The sequence below is a fragment of the Ruditapes philippinarum genome, unplaced genomic scaffold (assembly GCF_026571515.1).
Source record: "Ruditapes philippinarum isolate M1 unplaced genomic scaffold, ASM2657151v2 ctg517_1_1_1_1, whole genome shotgun sequence".
NCBI lineage: Eukaryota > Metazoa > Mollusca > Bivalvia > Venerida > Veneridae > Ruditapes > Ruditapes philippinarum.
This window is the reverse complement of record NW_026862442.1, coordinates 533481-551650: the sequence shown is the minus strand read 5'-3', so window position 1 is coordinate 551650 and position 18170 is coordinate 533481. Positions and strand designations below refer to the sequence as shown.

Sequence of the window (18170 nt, the reverse complement as noted above, 5' to 3'; positions counted from 1 at the left end):
TAATTTAACCAAGTGAACACTTATTAATATTATAAAAGAAAGGATAAATTTGTCTTGTCAATAAGATTTAAGCAGTTAGGGCATTCTTTTACATAATAACTAATGTGGGCAACACTTTTAAGCAACAAAACAATGAACTTATAATATAAAAAGGCATAGATATATTGTTCAGTTTTAATAATTTCACTAATCGTTTTACAAGGTTTCCTCTTTAATGGTTTCCAAACCACAGTAAGATGTGCTCATCTTTAATTAAAAACGGCCAAATTTAATGCGCCAACCAAAACAATACTCATATCATCTGTAAAAAGATTGTTTTTCTTATATCCTGAAGAGATGTTGCCATAATATGCACATATAAAGGGTTAGAGTCTAAGATTTCAATCATTCTTTTAAAAAGAATACATATCAGAGGGTGTGAATACACAGTTTCTTTTAAAAAACAGGTCTTCCAAATCGCTAAGCAGTCGATGTTTTTTGCTCCACATTTTGCAACCAACATCCATTTGATTCACGGAGACTTATTATGGACAGAATGTTCACCCTCCGTGCCATTTTTACCGGTTTTTCTACAATGTGAAATAAATTTTATAAAAATGGATTAGGGAAAAAATCATTAACATCTACAAATAAATAGGTTTTAGCTTTCTTATGCATGTCTTTTATATTCTGTTGCAAATCAATAATGCATCATTAATTGAATTGAAAAAACAACAACAATAAAATTATTGATCTAATTTGTGTTTCACACGTGACATGGTTAAATCACATGTCCGTAGTTTTCAGGCATGCAAAAAGAGACGGGAAAGTCGGACACTTTTTATTTTTTATATTTTGAGGGTTAAATCACTTTCATTATCGTAATTCTGACTTTATTTTAAAATTAGAACGATATTTTTCAAAGTAAATACATTTATACAAAAGCTCCAATGCATGTATACCTTGGAATTTAATGATGCAACTGCAGGTTTAAAATTCGCGCTTAAAGCAACTTTGTGTGACGTAAGCAAAGGAAGTGGTGGTCTCTTCAAACGCATGCGTTGTTTTGTCTCCATGTGATTGGTCATTAGTAAACGTGTGCGTAATCAAAACACCAAATGTAAACTTGAAAAAACACGGAAGTTATTCGCGCGTGATACGATGACGTGTGGAAAAAACACCTGTCTTTTTAAAGACATGTCCGTACTTTACTGACTGTCCGTACTTCACCGGACAGACCCTACCATAAGATTTTCAAGTCTATCAACCAAGTATGTTAAGGTACTTCGACTTCGTACCTACCAATATCATCATGTTCACTTCAAATATACTTAAAGTGATTTTTCAAATTATTGGGTGGATGGTTTAACGAAGGTCTTAAAGCTGCACGTCCCCAGATAAGCCAAAATATTTAATAAAAATTAAACTTGAGACAAATGCACTAAGGTTTTTTTTTAAAAAAAAGCAAAAAGATAATTATTTACTTGTTTTGTGGGAATAATGACTGATTTTGCATTACTTATCACCGTGTTTCTTCTACTGCGTGACTAATGTAATGAGGGCTATTTTTTCATATTTTGACCTCTGTGGTAATTTACATGAATTGTACATGTAATTAAGTGCTGTTTGCAATATGTTAGTTACTTTCTTTCTTCACTTCACAATTGAATATTTATAATAAAAAAATAGCTTGAATCTGGAGGCATGCCGGTTTAACGACAATATATCCTCACTTTGTAGACAGTTGACCCAGGGAACATATATCTAAAATAATTGTACCAGATAAAATTGATTTTTTTTTGTTAAGCATTTTCTTCTTCTCAATACGTGTTCATTGGCGAAAGGCATTTTGAACACACAAACAAATTATAAATAGAATACTGTCTTGTTTGTTTATTTTTAAAGCGATTTGCCATGAACCTTATAATTATTAAATTAATTTGAAAAGGAAGAAGTATATCATGGTATATTATTGTTGAAAATATTAACTCCTTGTGCTTTTGTTGTTGTTTAATTTCCTTTTAAAATTTGTTGAAAATGCACTTAAATGATCGATGCCAATTCTGTCTTGATATGTGTGGTGAATGTGGTGTTAAAGCTCTTGAAAGAAGTTTAATGTATAAAAACATAAATAACACAAGTCTTGGAAGAAATATCTTGGAATATATTTGATAAATAATAATAATAATATAGAACAGAAAAAGAAGACTTTTGAAATGGACCTAGGGCGAGAAACATCAGACATCTCCGACCTTTCGGCTGTAGGATTCCGTCATCATTTAGCCCTTGATCCATGCTTGACCTTAAAGAAGCTCCAATGAGGTTCAAAAGCATACAAACATAAAATTTGAAAATCTTGCATAGATCAACTCGGGCATTTAATATAGAGAGAACATAAAGAAATGTACTCAGGATTACATTAAAAAAAAAAACACGATAATATCCTATTTGAGTCTAGCTTTAACATGTGCCTTAATTTTATAATTATACAACGCTTTTCACTTTTAGGTCATTTTGCATAGTCAAATATCGAGAATAAAAGATTGGTAAAGATTTTCATCAATTTGAATAAAAATCTCGAAAAATATTCCTAGTCCGGTCATGTAAAAAAACAACCTCATTGGAGTCCCTTTTATGGTCATTTTAAAAGTTTACTATGCTGCTACAGTACATATTATAAATATATAAATCTATTAAATACTATGGTGTTGTCGATTTTCTATATGCATGTTTTAAAGTATGTCTTAATCTATCATTGTAATTATTAAACAATATTTGCTTTTTCTACTCGAAATATTCGTGATTTGATAACATTATTATGATGTTACACAAAACAGCTAATAAAGTAAATCTTTGTTTGGTCATCCACAACTGCAAATACATCCGTGGTGGCAAAAAGAGTTTTGTACATTGGTTCCATCTATTTTTTTATTATGAAAATGGTCTTTTGTATTAGTATCACCTGATTCTTTTGCATTAGTTCCTTCAATAACTTTATCACCTGATTCTTTTGCATTAGTTCCTTCAATAACTTTATCACCTGATTCTTTTGCATTAGATCCTTCAATAACTTTATCACCTGATTCTTTTGCATTAGTTCCTTCAATATCTTTATCACCTGATTCTTTTGCATTAGTTCCTTCAATAACTTTATCACCTGATTCTTTTGCATTAGTTCCTTCAATAACTTTATCACCTGATTCTTTTGCATTAGTTCCTTCAATATCTTTATCACCTGATTCTTTTGCATTAGTTCCTTCAATATCTTTATCACCTGATTCTTTTGCATTAGATCCTTCAATATCTTTATCACCTGATTCTTTTGCATTAGTTCCTACAACAACTTTATCACCTGATTGTTTTGCATTAGTTCCTTCAATAACATTATACCCGTCGTCACGACCAAAACAGAGAGCAGTAATAATCATGATAGATACAAACATAAGTCCAACACAAATTAGAATATCTACTGTGCTTCCAATTAAATAATGTTTGTTTTCTATTTCACAGCATGTCACTTCCCCTTCGAATTCATTGTTACAGCAACCGTGCATATATATCGAGTTGTTCGTCACATGATATTCATACCCGACTGGCATGACTGAATATGAAATGTATAAGAAAACGATGTATATAAAGTGACTTGATCCATCTTGGAAAGTCCTTAAAGCAGCTCGCCTCCAGATTCATGCTAACTTTCATGAAATTTTTGATAATGTATTTGAATGTGTTATATTGTGAAGTAACCAAAAGGAAAAAATTTACACATTATCAATGGTTAAAGAACATAGATCCTAATTCCTCATTAATTCATCAAAATTAAGTTGTATGTTTGTTTGACATTCTATTTGGTGTTTTTGTTTCCAGAGCAAGGAATGATTGAAATATCAGCGTTACAATCTATAAGCGCGTCCATACATACGAAAATCGTAAACCGTTCTTATTTTCGATAAGTGATAAATGGAATATTTATTTTCGTGTATATTCAATACTTAAGACTTTATCTGTATGATTCTTTTCAACTCTTTCATTAAATTTAATATTGAATATACACTCATTCAATATCTATGTATTTCTGAGCCTTATCATCAAATTTAACAGCTTGGGTAAATGTATCCAATTAGAACTTATTGTGTCTGTATTGTTTTATCCAATTTTATAAATAAAAATTACTTTGCAAGGTGTATTTCCGGAAAGTTCAGTAAGTTAAACTCATCATCATCATCATCATCATCATCATCATCTCAAGTAATTGCATCACTACACAAGGAGTATACTCGCAATTGGCATTTTTTTTCATAAACTAGGCATACAGTACAATATGTTTGATTGTTTCACAGTAAAATTCAAATATTTCCGAGTATCTTTTGAATATGCAAAACGTATAAGTTATGTTTAAAGTGTAGTATCGACCTATTTTACGCATATATAATCTAAACTATTAATTTCGGTACCGACCATACCGTAAATATGTTCATACCGTAGATACGGCGTTTATCAAAACATCATAATTAGTTTAATCCATGGTGTAAGCGGCCGGTATTATAAACATGTAAATAAACAAATGTCATTGTCGAAATTTCCAACAGTGTGATTTATTTTGGATAATTGTGTATTGGTAAGTTGTAAATAAAGTGATAATATATTCGGCTGATATGATGTAGTCAGTGCATAATTTTCTTCCATAACTTCCAGTAAAATTACTCTCTAACTGAATGAAAGTGCCCCTCCCATTTTCTTTTACTTCAGAAAAATTATATTTGATTTTATTCTAAATACGATTTATATGATATTATGAAAAACAGCAAGATTTTTTACTGAAATTTGTTTCTTTTCGATTGAAGGATTGGGGGGCGGGTACCGTGGGGGTGGCTTGCAACTAATTTTTGAAGTTGATAAATAATTACTGCCAAATTGGCAAGAGACTTCAGCAAACAGGTTTTAAAGTAAAGATGTCAGACTGAGAAACATATTCTTGACTAACCAATACGAGAAGAGTAAAGCTTTGTAATGCTTTCCGAGCGGGGACTGATTTTTTACACTGTGTCTGAGCTCAATAAACACACTGCAGAAATTATCTGGTTAAGCAATGACTACATGTCCAAATATTTAGAAGTAATCTCTTTTGAAGCTACTTTTTTACATTGGTCAAATTCTAATTTTCCAATAAATGTTAAACTGAAAAAAGGAAGCTCGAAGTCATTCAATGAAAGACTAATAGCAATGACAAGATACAAAATCTACAAGTTTTTGATATCAATATTGTAAAATTTTAATTATGCGCCCATTCTCAATAAAATAAAGCATTTGAGGTTGAAAAATATTAAGAATTTGATGTTGTCATTGTGTCATTTTATATCCCTGAAGTAAAAGTTTAGGGTATTTTGCAAGTTTGCCAGAAATATTTTGAACAAGAGACTATGATATAACAGGATGGCATTTATTTTGGTAATGACACTGTATTTCTTCGGTAACGTAAATTTCAGATCTAATAGTGTAACATATTGGCTGCATATTAACATCAAAAGTCTTTAAAATATATCAAAATCTGTAAATTCTTTATCTAGAGGGACTTTCTAACCCAGGAAAATTCAAGGAAGTTGTGTACCTTGCTAATTTTTAGTTAATTTCTTCAAAGTTAAATATTCATAGAAAGCAAAAATAGTCAATTTTGGAAATGATTATTTTATGTCTTCATTCAAAGGATATATATCAAATATAATATATGAGAGGTCGAATGCATACACAAATGTTGTATTAGCAATTTTTTTCAAAACATTCAACTTTTCACTTTCTTAATATTTGGAAAATTTATTGCTAAGCAGTTCTATATTTATCCCCATATAGGATGTCACGTATGTTTCATTTTATTCAAATGCAAGTAAAGGTTGAGAAAACAATTTTATTTTTGGTAAAATAATGTATATTTATGGATATTGTTTTAACATTATTATATATAGAATGAAATACGGCCAGTAAGCTCTTTGCAGAAACGAATTAGTTGTTGCTGAGAACATCAATATCTTGTAAAATAGTTTTAACATTTCTGCTGGTACATCAACATATTATTAACATATCTTTCCTTTGTAAAAACAATTTTGTATCTTCTTACATCTAATACAAGGTAACCATTACTAACAGCCAACTTTATCTTTAATTTTCAAAAATTGTTGAATTGTAAGTTGGAGTAACGTATGTTTCACACTCGCTTATTTATGAACTTAATCACGAAATTGAAACTTACATGTAAAATCGACTTTTTTATTTAGGAATCAAATGTACATCATTCTATTGTCATAAAAATGCGATTTTATGTTTTTATATATGCATGTGTAAACAATATAAAGTCTGTTTGATAAAAGTAACGTTTGTTTCACTGTGGTTACTTAAACAAGTTAAAACTCGACCAAAGTTATCAAAATTTACTTACTAATGTCAAATAGAAGTTAATGTTGCTGTTATACGTGCTTTTTGACTTCAATTTCCCTTTTGATAAACTTACTTTAAAAAGTTGATAACGTATGTTTCTGTAACGTATGATTCATTTTTACATTGAAAGTGGGTTAAAAATGACGCAAGACCGTTTAACCCGCTATAATTTGTGGTTAATATAGAGTTATACACATGTTAATTTTCTTTCTTGTTTGGATTTTTCTTTGAATGAATTGGCTCTTAAATAATGGTAACGTATGTTTCTTTTTAAAATGCTGTTGAAAAGATTTGAATAAAAAATGAAAATTTCAGAAAATATAATGATATTTGAAAGGCTGCAAGCTTATTTTTACTTATAATTATATATATGCTGTATTATTAAGCATGCATCGATTCAATTATGTAATTTCGGTTCCACTTATTATTGTTTTAGGTTTGTCACTATTTATTTATATGCAATTGGCGACATTTGATCATCCATTATATTAATGAGATTTTAACAGTCAAATATAATTTTTACCAATAATCAAAGTTCATATACACAAAGCAATGACTAATTGCACATGTTTCGTTTATTCTGGAACTTATTTTCCTGAAATACAATTTCAAAGTTGAAAATTCTAGGTGGCGACAGGAACGTATGTTACATTTTAGGGCATTAATGGTACTTGTAAAAGAAAAATAACAGACATAAATGTAAAACTGAGAGTGTCCCTATTAGACAAAGTGGCAGCCACCTTTCTAACGACATTTTGACCTCAAGAAAAACCTTCGTATAAGAGCTACCCAGTGGAACATCAAATGCTGTGTTTTATTGAGAATGAGCGTATGGTATCATAATAATTTAATAGAATTGATGAACATTGGTTCTTTTTCCAGGTAAAAAATAATTCAATAATATGTTGACTGACACAGGAAAATCATGATAGGAAGTCCCATACACACATGTATGTAGATTAAAATGTTTGAATTGTATTTAAAAGATTCTGTTGATACAGTGTATGTGTTAATGTTTATGAGTCTACAATCTTAACTTTATTGAGATTTAATGATAAATGCAAATTAATTTTAATTCAAATGGAAATTGAATCAAACCAAATTACTGAGAATTAAGAAAGGCATTTTGCAAGATGGGGTCATGGTCTGACTCTTGAGTGTCTGGGACATGACAGTTGAAGTTCCCTTAAAGCTTGTAGGAATTCAATTATTTTTTGTTAACTCCAAAGTTAAATTGCTTATGCAGCATGACCAGTAGTCCTATAAATATGATGCTGGTCTTTAATGAATTAGGCTGAAATAGCATGTATTAGTTTTGCCATAAATTTATATTTTATTTACAATCAATTGATTAAATAAAGCTTAAAAAGGCAAGATATTAGACATTTTTTTGTAATTTGTATTTTCCTATGGTTTATTAGATATACTATAAGTCATTGTCATGAGCTTGTCCAACATAAACTACACTGTACATTTGTAACAAGCCCATATAGGTCTAATATTTCGAAATATCATTCTGACCTGAATCTCTATACTGTACATTGTATGTTGCTCAATTTTAATGCCTCTCAAAAATTTTGAATTGTCATTCAATTTGTCTGTCTGTATTTCCATCTGTCAGCATTTTGTCCAGTTAATAACTATTATTCATGGATGGATTTTTAGATAATTTTGTATATTATTTCAAGCACATTGTCACAATGTGTTTTAATACTTGCAAATCACAGGATTTTGTAGGTCAAAGTTTAAGGCCAAATTAGACACTTTGAAAGGAATTTTTCATAAAATTCAAAAGTGCATTGATAATCATGTCCTGTCAACAATTTTGTAGTTCCTAAATTAATTTTAAAAATGACTCTTCATGTACGGTGTAAATGTGTTGCACACAACCATTTTCTAACTCAAACGTCGCATTGATGGTTGTGTATGGTCAATAATTCAGTCATCCCCTGATGGATTTTAAAATAAGTATTGCATAAATTTGTTGGACATGACAACATGTTGCATGCAAAAATCTGGTCACTATTTCAAGGGGTCAAGGTTAGTTACACTTGAATGTTAAAAGTCAAGACTTGATAGTGTATTTACGTTTGTGTCCTGTATTTAATTCTGGGTTGATTTAGAAATAATTATCTTGGCATAATTTGTGGTACATTTAATACACTTACCATGTGCAAATGCCTGGTTGACCGTAGGCACTACATGTGTATGTAATAAAATGTCTAAATATTACAAAAATTCTCCCATAACATTTATGAAAGCAGGTGCCCAGTCTAAAGGACATGTTTTAATCTACCGGTATGAGATTGTTACTTAAAAACTTATACTCAATATAAAAAATTGTCATCTAATATTGATGTATCTTTAGTATGCTCTGGACTGATTCAATGACAGCTCTACAAAATTCAACAGAGTATGGGTAACTTTCTGTTACTATATAGCTAGAACCATTCTAGAATAAAGTACAGATTTGAGGTCAAATCAAGTACATTCCTAAATTTTTATTTTAATGAGTTCAGTAGCATAGAATTGTTTTTTACATTTCTTCCAGTATTGATTAAATGTTAATTGCTCTGACAGTCAAAACTGGAAGCCAAGTAAACATATATTTATTAAATTTTATATAAAAAAGTTTTGATTTATAAGAAAACATAAATTATACATGTACTCATATTTATAAGAGGTAATTATGGTATAACTTGAATGATGATATAAAATATATGAATTATAAATCGTAAAAGTACATGTACAATGTAAGTATTAAAGGAAGGGTTAAAGTACATGTTTCAACTATTTTTAATGTGGTGAGATAATTTGCTTGTTTATAGTAACCATGTTCATGCATCATCACCATGATCAATTTATTAATATTATTAAACTATATTACATTAGGAGGTAATTTTTACATGTTTGAGCAGACATTGACAATGAACGTGAATCTGTGTTTCTTATTATTGACTTGTTAAATGATTTGTAAATATTTCATTAATTTGCTTGACATTGGGACAAATTGTTTTATAAAATGAAGGGACTGAAAGATTATTTTTGTGCCAATTTGAGTATGAAAAAAGTACAAATCTTTTTCCACCTATAAATCTGGCATCAGCCAATAAATTGTGGAAACTTCAAAACATTCAATAGATAATATGAGTGCAGACAATCAAACTCACCAGGTACAAAATTTAAAGTATGAATTATTATAAATAATCAGAAAATAAAAAGAGATGATGTTTACAGTTTGGTGTTTTTCATGAACTTTTAAGACACGAAGATGAAAAATTCTTTAAAAATAACCCATTTTCTACAATATGGACAAGAATTGACCCTGCTTTTTGTACTTACATTTCAAAAAGAGATATTGGACATACTGTGCCAATTTTTCCCCCCAGATCAGGATGTTTGGCAAAGAAGTTCTATTCCCACCCACCTGTTGTTAAAAATATTTTCATTGGTATGATAATGTTGTTTTTTGTTGTTTTTCTCTATTAACTAATAATTCACATACTTTTAGTGACTATTTTTTTATCACAGGTTTTTATTACGGGTATTTATAACAATAAATACCCTGTGTTTTTGCCAAAATAACACAGTTTTTTTTGTTCTGTTGATCTTTTACACTATGTATTTAAATTGCATAGTAGTTAGTGCCAACATTATTATTGCGCATTTTTTTTTCACAAAAAAAAACTTAGTACAACTTATTCTGTGAATGTCAATTGTTTTCATCACATATCGATAATTATGAACAATGAATAAAAAAGCATGTAAAGTAAAAAAAAAACCATGCCATAAAAGCCATGATAGCAAATCTAATGATATTTTTAGCCCATATTAAACCTGTTAAATGTGCATAATGGTTTTGATCTGATTTACCATTCTTTGAATTTGGAACAATATGTTTGAATATTAAAGTGTATAAAGCTATATATCTGCTGCAAAAATTATTGTTTGAATTAAAGAAAAGAAGAATACTTCTGTTCAAATATACTTGTAATGTATGAAAGAAGTATGGCATTAAGTTACCTTATAGATGAATGGAACATGTACAAAATCATTGCTAAATATATAAAACCTTATTTACAATCTAATAGCAGAATAATATTTTGTTCTGGGAACATCTTATTTTGTTTAAGTACAATAATTATTCATGTGTGTTAAATAACAAAGACATTCTATGTTACAATTCTGTTCAGAATCGACCATAAATATATTACGGTATTATGGAAAGAATATGATTTTCCTGTTTAGTATGGTTTTGTCAGACTGTAGTGATGTGCAGATGGCCTGGCTATATACTGCCGCTTACCACTTCTGTTTAGGTTGAAGGTTGATTTAAATTCATGAATTGATTGATGTCAATAAAAAGAAGACTTTGAAGTAAGTCACTAATTATATATAGGTCAAGGGCCTATCATATTTCCAAAGTACAAGATTTTTAATTCAGTCAAACTTATTACTTGTATCATATGTATAGATCAATTAAAAGCATTTATACAGTAACTTATTAGTTACTATTTCAATTTAATTTTTAAATAATGTGGTATATAAGGTTACCTATAGAAATGGAAAAAACAAACTTAAAGTATAATGCTTGAATTTTTTTTTATCGTAAACATTTATTCTGATTTACATTATTGTGCTCACAGGTGTAAGGCATGCAAGCTTATAGGTTATCACTGAAAAATGCTATATATTTCCTTGATTTTTTTTTATTGATCGGTGATATTTTGATGATATTGGTGGTAGAGGGTATGGTACTTCATGTAGTTACTGACTTGGCTTTGCGATGTACGCATGTAATTGTGCTAATAGTGATTTTTTTTGTATATTTTACAGCTAAGTATGGGCAGTTTCTCCTTGTCCTAAAAAAAAAGCTATAATTTCTACCTAAAACTGTTATATTTTCTCCTAAAATGCCACTGTGTAGATTTGTCACCAGAGCTTTTAATACAACAACTGACTTAGACAAGCTTGTTGATAAATTTGTGGACTTTAAGAAAAAAAACTGTCACTATAGACTGACTCCACTGAGTAAGTAAGTAAATGATTTATTATCATGACATACTTGTCCGTAAACACTAAAATATATTTACAATAATACATGTTATCATCAGAAAAAAACATAAAAAAATGCACCGGACCAAATGGACTTATATGTCACCATTGCAAAATTGCAAATGATATTCATATCAGCTACTTAACTATGTTCCTTGCATGGAAAAAGTAATGCAGAGTAACCGAAATTTCATATGACCGAGATCTTGCCACAATGGCATTAAAAGACTAAATTTTGTTACCACATTTATATTATACATGTAGAAACATATATATAAATGGTACTAATACTAATAAGATTGATAATGAATTTTTCCAAGTTTATTTATAACATTTTCCTGTAGAAAAATGAAACAGGCTATGTGATAATGATATTTCTTTGTACAGAAGTATTAAAAGCTCTCATAATATAAGATCAGATGTGAATGATTCTTCAGAAATATTTTAGGAGCTAGAGAACCACTACAAAATACACTTAAAACAGTTGAGATGGTGGATGAGATAACTCAAAGATTAACTGACTATTTCTGTCTTAAACTACATTCTTAGAAAATCTGATTCCTGATTAATTAATTACTGCTAACAAGCCTTCTTTCAATTAATCAACTTTTATATTCTGACAGATACCTCATGTGCATTTTATACCTAGTTATTTTTTCTAGAGTGAGTTACTGTAGTTCTTCTATAAGATGCCTCACTCACCCTCTATACAGTAATTCCTCTACAACTCTATGTGTAATCTAGCAAACATTACAATTTCATAACACAAAGACACTGATGACATAAATTCCACCTGACTTAAGTTTCAAGCCTCAAGACCTTCTGATTACAGTGTACATACAAATAAAAACAAGATTTTAGGCCACTGAGCGGAAGAATCGATTCACAAAAGTTGTACATCAAATTATCAAGGAAGGGGTGTAGATGTAATTACCAGGAGCAACAAGGATAAACCTATCCCCAGAAAATCAAGTTTTGATATGGGGTTCAGATTATTGTCTTTTTTGTCCATCTGTAGCACAGCCAAAATTTTAAACAATAATGTAATTTTATAGGGGAAATAAATCTTGAGATTTCTTGCCCACTTAATCAGCATATTTCATTTTCCTATTATTTCGTCCTTAACAAATGGATTTGACCTTCTTTAAATTTGGAACAGTCCATTCAAAGTTATAGGCATTTCAAAATTAAAAATACAAAAGTTGAGCTACCAATAATGCACAGATTTGTAGGCTGACTTGGCATTTTACTGGTGGCAAAAGGTTACATCACATATGATTCCGACAGGTTAAGGTTACATCACATATGATTCCGACAGGTTAAGGTTTAAAAAGGAGAGCTATAGCCATGTATTTCATGTTCCTAATAAGGTACATTGACTGAGTAACTGTTATATTTGGTATCAAGTAAATTTTTCAAATTTATTTTAGGGCTAGATATGTTACAGTTATGTCCATTTCTTATAATTAATGACTGTGACCTCTTTGAATACACTTTTACTGACTTGTGTTAAGATAGTGTTAATCAAATACTTTAGATTTGACTAAGGAGACTTGACTAAGTCATTTTCTGTAAATTAGTTTTGACAATGACCATGAACAAGCCTGCTATGAATATTCTTTTTCCTAAAATTAAAATCTTGATGCATAGGTATGGTGTCAAAACTGAAATTTGCTACAGGTACAGTTACTTGAGAGTTTACGGTAATATTTCTTATTACAGATCATGGTAATTATTTTGGCATTTAGACCTACCTGATTATACAGACTTAAAGCCATTAAAACTTCTGAAATTGAGAAATGTTAAAAGCTGTACATTTGATCAAGGAAATCTGCCACACTTAAACTTTCAGCACAAATACCAAGTGGCATGGTTTATTTCAGCAACTGTCAATGATTTGATGGTTTTATTTATTCTCTTTTTAATTAAAAAAAAGAATCACTGTGGGAAAATTGTAGAATATTTTGTAAGAATGTTATGATGATACAGGTTATATAATCTTTGATATGTTTTGATAGATAATAATTGTGTAGCCATGATTAAATGATTCTGTAAGGTCAAGAAAGGTCAAGAAAACTTTACACTTATTGCTTTAAGTACTGGTTGTTTCCAGGAACGGATTCAAGACTGTTTCAATAAGCTTATTGCTTCCAACACAATCAAACTAAGATCAATTCATATAAACTTACGTAAAGTATAATGGTTTCTTTATTGAATTATATTATATTCATCAAATATCTTATACACTGAAATTTGATTATTTTACATTCTGGTTAGATTCTCTATCCTCAAATGTCAGATATAATTTTGTTGCCAAAATCATTAAAAATTATCAAGCTGAAATCTTCTTGCACCAAAATATAAGTACATTGTGTTAGCTGGAAAGCAATTATTTGGCTACACTTTGAAATATCAGCAGCACAGCTGAGCCTTTTTGAAGGCGCCCGGCCTATTTACCAGGAGGGCGGGTGTCAGGGGACTTCCCATTGTGTAGAAGTACAGAGCTAAAGAACCTTAACTCTGTCTTGCCTCATTTTGGAGTTATTGCCCTTTGTTCATTTTTACACTGTGAACTGCCCTTTGTTCATTTTTACACTGTGAACTTTGTCCGGGACATAACTGTAAAACTATAAGAGATATCAACATGTAACTTTGTAGGTATATAAATCTCATTGGGTAAAAGTGCAGTGCAAAAGAACCATAACTCTTCCTTGCTTAATTTTGGAGTTATTGCCCTTAGTTCATTTTTACACTTTGAACTTTGTCAGGGACATAACTCTGACACTTCAAGAGGTATACTTTTCTGTGTACAAAACCTACTTGGGGAGCATCACCCGGTTCAACTGGTTTTTGTTTGGATATTAAAATCTCTCTAATTGTTATTGGATAATTCTGAATGCATAACAGGACAACTCTGTTTCATAAGAAAAAAATGTTATCCTGGGTCTTCGGTTATAAAGAAATTCTCTATACTCATACTCAGATCTCAGGTATTTGATTGGCCAAAAACTGTCACAGGCTGTTCTCTGGCCAATGTAAATCCCAAGAGACCAAGACCTTATAATTTGAGTATCAAGCAAAATTGCTGATGTTTTTTTCTTCTCTTTATTTTTTTTGTGGGGGGGGGGGGGGGGGGTCGAGATGTATGTGCACCCCTTCATAATTGAATGTGACCTCTTTGAATGCTTAAGTACTGTTAATGGCTTGCCTAGGACATCATTATATAGTCAGCCTGTATATCCATGTTGGACAGATTTTTTTTTTCAGTCTGATTTTCATGAACATTGTACATGTGAAATTGTGCTAATGAACTATAAAATTCAGTGACTAAAAGTGTTAATAAATATCAATAAATAGTAAGTTGAGTATTATATAGCATTCAGAATTGTTAGAACAGTGTATTGTTTCCTGTACAACAGATAAATAATCAAGTTTCCTCTGTAAATTTAGATTTATGATTTTGTCTATTACACTAACATCTGATCTTATTTGGCACTTGAGTTACCTAGACATGTAAAATCTGCTATGGGGCGTCTGTGGCCGAGTGGTTAAGGTCATTTACTTCAAACCCCTTGGCTGTCACTGCTGTAGCTTCAAGCTGTGCCAGGGTCTTCAGATTTTGATGAGAGAAAGCTATCCAGCTAGCTTACAGAATGGCGGTGGTTATACTCAGGTTTTTGCCTGAAATAAAGTACAGAGGGGCACCTGTCTCAGGTTTTCCTCCATCAGTAAAACTGTAAAGTCACCATATGATCTATACTGTGTTGGTGCAACATTAAACCAAACCAAAAAAATAAAAATAAATAATAATAAATTCGCTGTCATTTGATCTCTAGCATTAAGGCACACTGTAAAGTCTGTACTATTGAAATGTGAATAAATAAATACCTGTAACAAGGAAGACATGAAATTGAAAATTCTCTTTTCTTTGGGAATTGATTTGTGGTTTAAATAAATTTGAAAAAAGTACCACACAAAACATAATATTATGTTCCTTATGTCTGAGTGTGTTTCCTTGAACTTTCTAAATAAATAAGTTTTTCTGCAGTTTATGTATGTATGTAAAAAAAAAAAATATTTCAGTATGTTGAGGAAATTGAGGTACCGATTTAACTACTTCGATATATAATGGAATAAACAGGTTTACACTTTTGAACTCTGGCATTTAAACTAATCAAAGACCTGATTGAGAAAAATGCTCATGTGTCTGCTATTTCCATTTATTTCATGTGATATACTAAACATTTTTTCTGAGAAATTATATTACCTCCAGAATTAACTAATTACAAAATTATCTACCTATAATCTCTAGGTTCTAATTCTGGTAATACTGCTTACTTACTGTATTAGTGTACAAGTATTTGAATTCATTTTATAAGCTTGACTATTTGAAGAATCAGGAGATGCTCTTTTACTCACCCCGGTATTGCATTCACACTTTGGTTCAGTTTTTGCATTCTGAAGATGGTATCTCGAAAACTACTTTCGAGAGTTAAAGGTATTAGTTGCTGCTGAGAGTGGTTGCTTGACAGAGGTTAAATTAATTGTGAAGCCTTACTTTAGGAAAGAAATGGTATTGTTGTAAAGAGATGATTGCTAAACAGAGGTTTAATTAATTGTGAAGTTTTACTTTGGGAAAGAAATTATATTGTTGTTGTAAAGAGGTGATTGCTGTACAGAGGTTAAATTAATTGTGAAGTTTTACTTTGGGAAAGAAATGATATTGTTGTTGTAAAGAGGTGATTGCTCTATAGAGGTTAAATTAATTGTGAAGTCTTACTTTAGGAAAGAAATGATACTGTTGTTGTAAAGAGGAGATTGCTCTAAAGAGGTTTAATTAATTGTGAAGTTTTACTTTGGGAAAGAAATGATATTGTTGTTGTAAAGAGGTGATTGCTGTACAGAGGTTAAATTAATTGTGAAGTCTTACTTAGGGAAAGAAATGATACTGTTGTTGCAAAAGGTGGTTGCTCTAAAGAGGTTTAATTAATTGTGAAGTCTTACTTTGGGAAAGAAATGATACTGTTGTTGTAAAGAGGTGATTGCTTCACAGAGGTTAAATTAATTGTGAAGTTTTACTTTAGGAAAGAAATGATACAGTTGTTATAAAGAGATGATTGCTCTAAAGAGGTTAAATTAATTGTGAAGTCTTACTTAGGGAAAGAAATGATACTGTTGTTGTAAAGAGGTGATTGCTGTACAGAGGTTAAATTAATTGTGAAGTCTTACTTAGGGAAAGAAATGATACTGTCGTTATAAAAAGGTGGTTGCTCTATGGAGGGCCACTATACAGAGGTTATACTGTAATACTATATGTTTATTTATATATATATTTCTTTTGGTACCAAATTGGGTCAAAATATTTTCTCAGATATTTCAAGACATTAGACAATAATGTTGTCTCAGCGGCTCTATAAGAGGCAATCATTGGGAAAGATTTGTCCCTGGGTTCTGGTGGAGCTAACTCTGATAGAACAGTTATCGATTATTTTAAATGTCAGTGTATGATAAACAGATAATGCATATTAAGACTCCGAGAGAGTAAAAACAAGAATGGGTGCCGAACCAACGGTTGGGATTTTTTTTCTCTCTCTCTTTCCTCAGATACTGATTTATTGGATTTTATAACTTCTGTGTGCATCAGTGCTTATGTCGTCTTGTAAATTGGAATTTTCCCATTGCTTACATTTGTATATGTATAGAGTATGTCTACTCAGTTAAAGTGGCGGGTCATAGAAATTTAGTTTTGCTCTTAATGAACGGAATTGGAAAAATGTAGCATCTTTATGCAAGAATTTTGAATTAATTCTTAAAGCTAGAAAGGGACATTATAAGGTTAGTTTCAGTATCATAATATACCGGTATATGGATATTTCAATTCTTGGAGATAATTCAAGCATGCTAATTGAGGTTCAAAGATAAGTGCATATTTTTTTCCTGTTGATATTTATTGCGACAGCTTGTTCTTAATTTTCAGAAGTGACACATTTTGTTATTTTACCATCTTGACTATTTTGATTTTTTCCAATTTTCCTGTCTAAAAAAATGGAATAGTCCCCCCAACTTTAAATTTGGAACTGTCTGTTGTTAATGTGAGAGGTTTAATTATTTAAATAATCCTGAAGTTTGACAATCTGCAGTACAGTCAAGCCAGACTGTGCTGATATGCAGACAATTCTGGATAGGCTTTGTCAGTATCCACAATAGTATTTTGCTATTAGCAATGACGACTTGCGTATTGTCAGCTATTGCTTACATATGATGGACTTATAATAAACTTATAATGTCAGCTGTTTGCTTATGATTGCTTACAACTGCATCAGCAGGTAACTACTTGTCACCTGATACCAGCTACATTTGTACATTGTAAGCAAGTTATTTGTTACATTGTATGTATAAATCTTATGGCTGTTACCATAAATCTTAAAGATATCAGCAAAAGTCTTATATATGTTCTCATATATTTCAGCTAAAAAACCTTAAAGCTGTTAGCATAAATCTCATAGATATTAGCATAATTATTATAGCTGTTAGCATCAATCTCAAATACACAGTAATAAATCTTATAGCAGTTATAATTAATCTTTTAGATGGTATAGCATAAATCTCATAGTTTTAAGCATATATCTTATAGGTTTAACATAACTCTTACAGGTAATTAGTATAAAGCTTATATCCGTTTTATATAAAACTTGTAGATATTAGTA

General features: G+C 30.5%; 1 protein-coding gene and 1 long non-coding RNA gene across 6 annotated transcripts in view; one reads left to right on the top strand and one right to left on the bottom strand.

The window, feature by feature from the left end:
- Positions 1-2595: 2595 nt before the first annotated feature.
- LOC132719094 (uncharacterized) lies at positions 2596-3557 on the bottom strand. The gene is made up of 2 exons (XR_009624168.1): positions 3293-3557; positions 2596-2941 (listed from the first exon to the last, which is right to left on the bottom strand). It is a non-coding gene; the product is annotated as an uncharacterized LOC132719094 (long non-coding RNA).
- A 922-nt stretch (positions 3558-4479) lies between these two features.
- LOC132719104 (protein retinal degeneration B-like) overlaps positions 4480-18170 on the top strand; it is a 96233-nt gene continuing 82542 nt past the window's right edge. For all 5 annotated transcript variants that reach the window (XM_060702847.1, XM_060702850.1, XM_060702846.1 and 2 more), the window contains exon 1: positions 4480-4597. The gene's annotated coding sequence lies outside the window, so the exon portion shown is untranslated. The remainder of the gene's footprint in view (positions 4598-18170) is intronic.